The sequence below is a fragment of the Terrapene carolina genome, unplaced genomic scaffold, assembly GCF_002925995.2.
Source record: "Terrapene carolina triunguis isolate 2854851 unplaced genomic scaffold, T_m_triunguis-2.0 Scaffold171, whole genome shotgun sequence".
In the NCBI taxonomy this organism is placed as follows: domain Eukaryota; kingdom Metazoa; phylum Chordata; order Testudines; family Emydidae; genus Terrapene; species Terrapene triunguis.
In genome coordinates this window covers 7,891-17,965 of record NW_020664522.1, presented here as the reverse complement: position 1 = coordinate 17,965, position 10,075 = coordinate 7,891, and the positions used below count along the sequence as shown (strand labels likewise).

At 43.6% G+C, this 10,075-nt stretch overlaps 1 long non-coding RNA gene across 1 annotated transcript in view; it reads right to left on the bottom strand.

Moving 5' to 3' along the window:
• Window positions 1-8,522: 8,522 nt before the first annotated feature.
• LOC113406970 overlaps window positions 8,523-10,075 on the bottom strand; it is a 2,688-nt gene continuing 1,135 nt past the window's right edge. The window contains exon 2 of the long non-coding RNA XR_003369910.2: window positions 8,523-8,620. This is a non-coding gene — a long non-coding RNA (uncharacterized LOC113406970). The remainder of the gene's footprint in view (window positions 8,621-10,075) is intronic.

The window sequence follows — 10,075 nt, the reverse complement described above, 5'->3', positions numbered from 1 at the left end:
CGGTCAGAAAAACCAGAAACTGTGCTGGAAACGCCAGAATATGTGGAACTGACAGAAGCACACACATGAGACCCAGTCCTATGACCCTTATTCTGGTCACCCCACACACACTTTGAAACCAACAGAGGGGGTTGGTGGACTAACGAATGCAGGATCAGCATTGTGCTGCCAGTAGGGAGACCATATCCCATGAGTAATTACACAGCAATTCTTCCCGATTTCCTGTAATTAGCTGGATGGACAAGGCAGCGGTTGTGCCTCTGAGGGGTGGTGGTGCTCTTTATAATAGCAGATTTGCTGTAAAGTAATCCAGACACAGGCTCCAATTGAGTGCTCTAGTGCTGTAGCCTGCCTTCCCCAGGGACTCCGCTTCTTGGAGGTCGCTGATCCAGAGGGATAGCACAGGGAAGTTCTTGGAAGGCAGTGCTAACAAACTTGGCCGAGAAAGGATTATCTCCTTCAGTGGAAGAGAATGCAAAGTACAGGACGCAAGGGGATCAGTGTGTCCACGTTCTTCCTTTTTTGTGGGAGGGCAGGGAGTGATGGGTAATACAGTAGTGAGTCATCTCTGGGACAACATGTTTTGGGCCTGACCCAAAGCCAGACAAAGTCAGTAGAAAGACTGCCATTGACTCCCGTGGGCATTGGATCAGCTGCCTTTATCGGATTGTCCCACAGACAGCATGACAAAGTACTATCTCAGTGCTACCTCAGCACACAGGCCCAGAAAGATCCTGGAACGTGAGAGCCATATTTATGGCCCGCAGCTGAAATGGCACAACAATGTGACAATGAGAAGTACTGACGGGAGACCAAAATTAACACTACAGGAAATAGAAAAGATGCCCAGCCCTAAACTGTGCTTTTTTAGATCCCTTGTGTAACTGCTTATTTAGAGAGGCAGTAAAGGAGAATGAAAAAAAAATCAGAACAGCAGCAAATTAAGCATCAATAAAGTCAGGTTGGGAACACTTGCAGTGAGGGAATCCAGTATCCTAATTGTCATTGGCTTCAATGGTCTCAGGATCAAGAAAAAAATGAAACACTGATATGCGTATAACTGGTGATGTGTTCCCATGTAGACAAGGCCTAAAAGTTAGCCTGTGCCTTGATGAGCTCACAGACAAGGCAGATGAAAGCCTTGTCTACACAGGAGAATTTCTCCATTTATGCCAGCATAACTGTCCATGTGGACACTCTTATTCCAGAGTCAGAGTGGCTTTTTTTTGCTTTAGCTTAACCCCCTTCCTAAGCCACATAAACTAACCCAAAAGAGACTTATACCATAACAAGAACAGCTACATAGGGATTATACAAATTGCAGCAGGAAGCTACACAGCTTGGCTTCAGGCCCATGTGCTGCCTCAGTTTCCCTCACTCCAGCCAACCACTGGCATCCAACACTTTAGGTGCTGGGCACTAGTCAGACCTGTCATCCTCCCTTGGTCACAGGGCTCACCACATCACCTCACTAGATGACAATACAGTCTTTCCATCCTCCTCACACACAACAGCAGTATGGGGGCACCCACATCCACTCTCTACTACAGGTTCCCGATCCTGGGAACCCTCCATAACAGGGCTATCTAGTCTCCCTCAGATAGCGTCATTGTGGGGCTCCGATTTCCCAGGGCCTCTTCCTGGATTCACTCTCCTCCCACTCTTTATAAAGCACTAATTCCGACTTCCTCGGATCTCCCAGTTCTACTGCTGTTTGCAATTCCTCCCTGCTCATGCTCCACAGGCTGTTCGCTCTCCGGCCCCAACAAGCCTGGTTTAGTCACAGGACCTTTGTCATATGAGTTCAGCACTTAGCTCCTTCATCTGGGGAGGAGAGCTAAGCTGGGACAAGTGAAGTGGCACCCCAACCCTCTTAAAGGGCTAGCTCAATTTGTGACCCCATATCACAGAATCAAAGAATCATAGGATTGGAAGGGACCTCAAGAGGTCATCTAGTCCAGTCCCCTGCACTCATGGCAGGACTAAGTATTATTTAGACAATCCCTGACAGGTGTAAGTGTATTGGTTTAAATTCATACTTTAGGTTATACTGAAAAAAAAACAAACTTTCTGCTGTAGGCAAAGCCAAAGGAAACATTCCTAGCCACATTTTACAAAGGAGAACCGAGGCACAGAGGGTCACTGCCTCAACATCACATAGGAGTTGGGACTTAAATCCAGATCCCTTGAATTCTAGCTCAGTGCTTCAACCAAAAGACCAACTTTCCTCTCGGGCTAATGTTGCTTCTGCCTGTTTTTCTGCACCTTGTAAACTGCAGGGTTCAGTCTGTATCTGAGAAACATCTCCTCAGATGTTTACATCACTCAGTCTTTGGCCTTCAAGGTTATACGACTGAGGACTTATTATTGCCTGGCAAAATAGCACAACATTGTTATGATTGTTGCAATAAACAGTGTAAACGGTATTTTCTTGCTGAACACTTCCTGGATTCTTTAGCTGGTAAAAAAATGTTGGCAAACAAAATAATGGTGATGTTTTTCTCCCAGGTGGTAATCCCCCAAAGCCAGTGATTTTTCAGTAAGCAACCAGCGGCAGGGAAATCTGTGTGACCCTCAAACATGTTGTGTCAGCAGACTTTACACCATTGCCTTTCTGACATGTTGAATGCTCATCAAAAATTGCATATTCATTCATGCCCATTGAATGCTCGGTATGCAGTGAGAAAGCTTTTTCTGCAACCTTTTCATTACATTCTTGTTAGTCACGTGGGTTACATACAATTAACATGATGCTATTATTATGATACAGCACATACACAAACAACGTCGGCCTCTCTTTTTTATGACATTCATATGTTACAGCTTGACTACACAATGTTCCTTTAGACAATCCAGGGCCTGATCCAACTCTCATTAAAGCTGAGGGAAAGACTCCAGTTGACTTTCTCCCTATTTTAGGATTGCCTTTGTGCATTGTGACTGTGTATTAGACCTTCGTAACACAGCTCTGCTTTACTAGTCTATGCCAGGACAGAGTCTTTGCTTTCATAGTACGGCAATATTTGTTCTTACAACTACTTTTTCCTTTAAAAAACAAACCCAAATTTAATGCAGATAAGTGTAGGCTGGAGCAATAGCCTGGGGAGTCAGACTCATGCAAGATGGGCTCAAGCTACCATGCTAAAAGTAGAAGTGTGGATGTTGTGGCTCAGGCAGCAGCTCGGACTCTTAAGCCCACCCCACACCCTATCTCTGAGCTTCTGTAGCTAACCAGTCTCCACCCCAGCCCCAGGCTCCACATTGCTATTTTTAGCATGCTAGCTTGAGTCTGTTCACCTGAGCTGGGAGGCTTGCTCCCAGGTGCAGTGTAGACCTACCCTCAGTGACTCAATGGAGAATACTAATTGACTTGACAGATGCCACCACGGAGCCATCACTTAATTACTATTTCCAGTAGCACCTGGGATATACCTGGTAGTTTCCAAATAGAGAAGACGTCACGCTTCCTGCTCTGAGGTGCTCGCAAGAAATGATTTTCTGTCAGTGCTGAGCTGGAGTAGAACTAATATCCCAGAGATGAAAGTTTCCATCTCTCACCACCAACCTTATTAGCAGAGCACTCTCCCTTGCTAGGTATTTTATGGTAATCAGTTACCACCATAACCTCCAGGATAAAGATTTGGTTCTCCTTCCTTTCCCAATATTGCTGATGTCACTACCTTTGGAACAGAGCTTGTGCCATAGAATGCGCCAAAGTGAGCCCTGTTCCTGACATTGGGATACATAAAGAGAAAGGGATATCTTTAGAGGATTATCGTGTATACAATATACCACAACTTTCTGGGCCTTACCTGTGGTTTCAGTAGGAACAAGCCCTTGTCCTTATCTTTTAAAGCACATTTTACGATGATTCATGCAAGAAGCATTAGGACTGCAAAGAAGGAAGCGACAACTGAAAATACAGAATAACATCTATAGAGACAAAGCAATGGGCCAAATTGCTCAGTGGTAGACACCTGCTGAAGTCAATGGAGTTAGAACTATGATTAATTTGACCCAGTGCATTAGAGGAAGCTGATGGAGATTTCTAGATATAGCACTCTGATTATAAACCAGTTCAGTGGCAACTGGAAAGACTGGGAGTTGGGGAGAATAGATGAAAATACTTTGCTTCCTTGTTTGGAGTAAACTTTTATCATTTCACAAGACAGACTAGATGGTTTGCTATTGAATTGTGAAACAAGCATGCAAACTTCCTGCATACCTAATTGCTTAAAACATACATAAGTCCCCCTCCCTCTGTAAGCTTCATGGAATGTTATGTAAAGTGTATTGCCACCTCTCCACCTCGAGGTTATTCTGGGAACTCCACCAATGCAGTATTTAACAAGTGCTGGGTTTACCATAGACTAGCCACATGCTGCAGACAAACAGAGCACCAAGTGATCTGATTATATATTTATCACAAAGTGGTGTGATGTAGTCAGTTGGTTTTTAAACACACAAACCTGAGACTATGCTTTCCAGGGCAGATTAGTTGCATAAGGTTTAGCAGAAATGGTGCATTTTCAGGAGGGTTTTGGAGTAGATGGTAGGTGGCCAACACCTCAGGTTAGGTTAATAGCTCCAGGCCTAAAGAACAGCATGGAAGGACAGGTGAAGAATGGGAGAAGGACATTTGGAGTAGTTAGGCCTCTTGTGCAGAGCACAGCTCATGCCAAGTGCTAGACTAGGAGCTATTGAGACTTGGCTACACCAGTTATCAGCCTGTATCTCAGCTGCCTTTTCTGGTTACAATTATTGAACAAATAATGACAATCAGGTGGCCGCAGTACCTTTGGACACTTGTTAATTTGGGGGCATAGGACAGACCAGCTTGTTACATCAGTAGATAATCTCCTGGCAATGGGCCAAGATTGCATCTCCACCCTGACATTCTTAGAACTGCCAGCTGCCTTTGATACTGTTGATCATGAGGTGTTATGTGGACTCAGTTGGGGGCTGTACCAGGAGTGAATGGGGTTGCTTTGGGGTGGGACCATTCTTGTATAAGGGCTCTCAAAGGCTGCTGGTGGGGCCCTCCCAGGGAGTGCTACAGGGTTCTATCTTGTCACCTGTCCTCTTTAGAGAGCTATGGGGCAGTTACAAGGGTTGGTGAGGAGGTGGAGATTGCTGTGCCTTCGCTATGCTGATGGGGCCCAGCTCTTTTATTTTCCGACCAGCCAGAAGGGTCAAGTACCTCAGCTGCTGTTTAGATGAGAACGAGCTGGCTTACCGTTGGTTCACAGAACATGGAGAGGATACTGATTGTAGGGGAACAAGTGGAAGAGATGGCAGAGATAATATCACCTCCTTTGACTGAGGGAGGGGCTAGCCGCTAGCCCAGCATTTGTGGGGCAAGTGAGCAACCTAGGAGACCGGCTGGCCTTCCAGCTGCTATTAGAAAGTCAGGTAGAGGCTATAGCCACAATCAGCTTTTTTCAATTACATACAAGCAAGAGGCTGTGCCTGTTTCTTTCATAGACATTTAAAACGGTCAACTGTGCTTTCATCCTCTCTTGTGCAACCACTATAACATGATCAGTGGTGCTACGTGTCTTAAATCTATCCAGAAACTGATGGCGGGTTCACTTGTTATGGACACATCTTGCCTTGACACCATTGCAGGCCCTGGAAAAACTGGCTATTTATTACATTGGAACTGTAGCACAGTTAAGGTTGCATCCCAGATTTCAGTTCAACAAGAACTTAAAACCTTTATTTTGTTCAAATCTCATTGAAATGAGAAAAACCAAAGTCAGTTATCTGTGAGCACTGCTTTATCTTCTCATGGAGGGCTAATGAAAAATGGAGAGAATAAAGTTAAAAAATACCTCCTTTTTGGCAAATTTTCACTTTTCTTTCTATCCTTTTATAAAAAAACTCAACACTCCGGGGGCCTGTCCATTGACCACAATATTGGTCATCTTATGCTTATTATCTATGACTAACTGATAACTGAGCAGTTTATTGAGTATTTTACAACATTTTAGCCTCAACAGAAAAGAGATGCAAAGCAGAACCAACCTACTTTAAATGAGTCAGACAGGGAACCTAGAGGAAAGGTCTTTGAGCTGGGAAAGAGGAAGTCATTTCAAAACTCACCTGTTTAAATTTCCATGTAATTTAAACTATCCTTGATATTGGCCAAGCTCATGAACTTTAACCTAGAAGGCAGTCAAGGAAGAGCTGTTGAATTCCCCCTGTTTAAAATAAGTTAGCACAGAGCCTATGCAAGGATGGTGCATGCATGAAACCTAGGTCTCTAATGGTAAGATTTTCAAGAGTGCCTAAGCAAGTTAGGCACCTAAATACTAGTGACTGTCAGTGGAACTTCAGTGCCCAAGTCAGGGCCAGTGCTACCATTAAGGCGAACTAGGTGGTTGCCTAGGGCGCCAAGATTTGGGGGCACCAAAAAGCAGTGCCCCCAATTTTTTTTTTTTTTTTTTTAAAAACAGCGTTCCTCCCCGAGCGCGCGGTCACCGCTCCACTTCTCCCACCTCCCAGGCTTGCAGCGCCAATCAGCTGTTTGGTGCCGCAAGCCTGGGAGGAGAATTAGAGTGGGGACGGCGTGCTCGGGGAGGAGGAGGAGCAGAGGTGAGCTGGGGTGGGGAGCTGCTGCAGGGCTGGGGGGGGGGGCCGTGCAAGGTGGAAGTTTCACCTAGGGCGTGAAACTTCCTTGCACCGGCCCTGGCCCAAGTTACTAAAGACCTTTTGAAAAATGGTACCATAACTTGACAAACACAATCCTATCCCCCACACAACGCTGCCTTTCATATTGGAGCCTGGTCTACACACAGATTCTAGCAGTATAACTATGTTGGTTAGAGGTATATTTTCCTGAAAATTATACATATATAATCCCTAATGTGGATGCAGTTATACAGCTGTAAAGGCATCTTACACTGAACTTACTCCCCTTCCCATACAGGAATAAGTTCTACTGGTATAAGAATCTTTATACCAATCTAGAATTGCATCCTCTAGTGGACGGGTTGTACCATTTTAAATATACAAGTTGTACATCTCCGCTATACCCGAATGTAGACAAGACAGCATAAGACTATACATCACTTCAGCAGTGTTAGCCACAATAACTTCCCAAACACATGGAACGCAAGTCAATCTGTGGTCAGAGGTTCTTAAACTTAATTGCTCCGTGATCCACTTCTGACAACAAAAATTACTACATGTCCCCTGGAGAGGGGACCAAAGCCTAAGCCCTGAGCCCCAGCAAGTCTAAACCCAGCACTGATAATCCCATTAAAATGGGGTCACAACCCACACTTTGAGAACTGCTAATGTAATTGATATCAAAGCTATGAAGTGATTTTAGATTTTGTGTTTGCACATTTGATGAAGTTGAGGTATGCATTGCTTTTAGAGATCTGTTGGAGATGGAAGTGAAATCCCTACAGAATGTGTTACTGACAGCATTGTAGGCAATATGCAGGTGGAAAGGAATGCACAAGTCTTGGAATAAGATCCAAATCGGCAAAGAAATCGTGTCATTTTGGTCATTTACAGAATATAATCATTTAGGAGAATTAGCTTTGAAGTGATGCAGTAGAATTTACAAGCTAATTCTGATTTTCTGCCCATTGGGCTTCACAACATGATTTAGCATCAAGTGCATGTTTAGGTACCTCAGGGTGGGGTTTCAAAGGCGTCTAAGTGATATAGGAGCATAAGTTTAATTGGCTTCACCTACATGCAGAATCAACGAGGCTACATAAGATTCCCGCCCCCTTTAAACAAAACCCAAATCCAGATCACTGTTAGACAAGAGAGAAAACTCCAGGGGCATTAGGGTTATTATAACAAAACACCCCAACATCCTTTTTAAATAAAATATTTTATTAGCTTCTGTAGCAAAAGTTTAGTCAAATAGGCCACATCCCATGTCATCGTCAGATTCCTCAGACTCCTCCTTCTTCTCTTCTTTCTTCTCAGCTGCAGAGAGAAAAGATTTAAACAGTGTTTACTCATCTGGGAATATTTACAGTACATTTTGGACATTGCAGGTGTGAGGAGATCCCAAAACACGCTCTCTTCATGGAAGCGTATCTTCCAATTAAATGGACACAAGTCACCCCTTTAAGTTTCAGTCTCCATATCTACTCTGTGCGGTGCTAACGGATTCAGTTTCTTTTTAACCTATACGTTTAAAGTGCCAAATTTTGCCTTCAGAGACATGCACAACTCTCAGTTACATCCACAGGAGTTGCATACACATACCTGAGGGTCCATTTTGGCTCTATAGACTTAAACCAGAACAAATTAATGAAGGTGAGGAGCAAGCAACTGTATAACTCTTACTGGTTGGCTGGTTTTACCTAACCGCCTTCTATGCACACCACTTTAACAGTTCATTCCCAGGTACAGTGCAGAGATTGTCTTCAGCGCTAGACTATGTCAGTTAATATTTCAATCTCAGGACAAGAAGCCAAACTACAATAAAAGAAGAAAAAGCTTCCTAAATTTACATGATGGGAATTAAGGCACTAAGATTTTAACGTATACTCACCAGCAGCAGGTGCAGCAGCAGGAGCAGCAGAACCTGGTCCAGCTGAGACTGCTACAGCTCCACCAACTGGCACGCTGGCAAGTTTGCCGTTACCTGTAAGGAACAAAAGGGTGGAGAATAGTAATTAAGCACTCAGAGTAAACCTGGCCCTGCAAATACTGCAACATGCAGAACCAAAGTTATGTAGTAAGATGGCACCTAGTCAATATGGTATATGGACACGTCTATGATAGGATGAAATGAATGAGAAAATATATAAAAATACATAAGGGATGTGATTACAGCCTAGCCTCTGACAAATTAACCCACACTAGCCACTTGCAAGGAACAACAAGGTGCCGGGTATTTGTTTGTTTAAAATACAGCACATTCTACAAGATTCCAGAGTTTAAGACTGAAACACTGGGCAGCTAGCCTACCAAAAAAATAAAAATCAATCTGGTGTTGACAATAGTTTTGGGCAGAATTTTTTTGCCTACAAAATCCCCCAAAGCTCTCTAAATCCATATTAAAAAGACAGACATCAACAGCAAGCAAACTTTACCAAAGAAAGGAAAAGGTATCCTTCAAGAAGCGCATTTCCAATGTGACCTCTGCTAGGTCCTGTCTAGTCTATATTGTCTACAATATGCTACAACCTTGGACTTTGCAGGAATGCAGCACTGTTTGGGAATATGATTAGATTCCCATGTATAGAAGAAGACCAAACAATATTTTAGCTGTTCCAAGGAGTACTGTGTAATAACCAGGCCCCTCCAACACAGTAGGAATTACATTACAGATGGGGACCTTTGAAATTAGTGAACTCACTACTGCTTAATGTCTCCAATTTCTGGAAAGTTAGCTCTCTGCCTTTTCTCTTGTGAATACTGAGATTCCCTCTGCTTTCAAAGTTTGCTTACCCAGTCTTTTTGCTTGTACTCCATTTCTAAGAATCAATTTCTAAATAATTCCTTAGGATTTCAGATTCCTATAACTAGCAAAATAAACATGTTTTATAATCATGTCAGATATTCTAGGAAGCCACATACAGTAGAACCTCAGTTACAAACATCTCAGGAATGGAGGCTGTTTGGAACTATGAAATGTTCATAACACTGAACAAAACATTATGGTTCTTCTTTCAAAACTTTACAACTGAACACTGACATCTTTGAAACTTTACTATGCAGAAGAAAGATTCTGCTTTCCTTTTTTTAGAATAGCTTATGTTTAACAGTACTGTATTTTTTTGTTTCTTTGTTTTTTATTGGGTCTCTGCCACTGCCTGATTATGTACTTCTGGTTCCAAATGAGATGTGTGGTTCACTGGTCAGTTCGTAACTGAGGTTCTACTGTATTTCTAAAATAAAATTATTCCATCAGCAGTCAACTGAATTATTTTAAGTCTGTGGGTTAAGTGCATGCATAATGGCTCTCTCAGATCCAGGGCCGGCTCTGGCTTTTTTGCCGCCCAAGGCAAAAAAGCCTCCGGCTGCCCCCCCCCCACGGGGGGGGGGCGGCCGGAGCCCCGGGGGAAGGGTGGCGAGCCCCGGCGGGGGCTCTGCT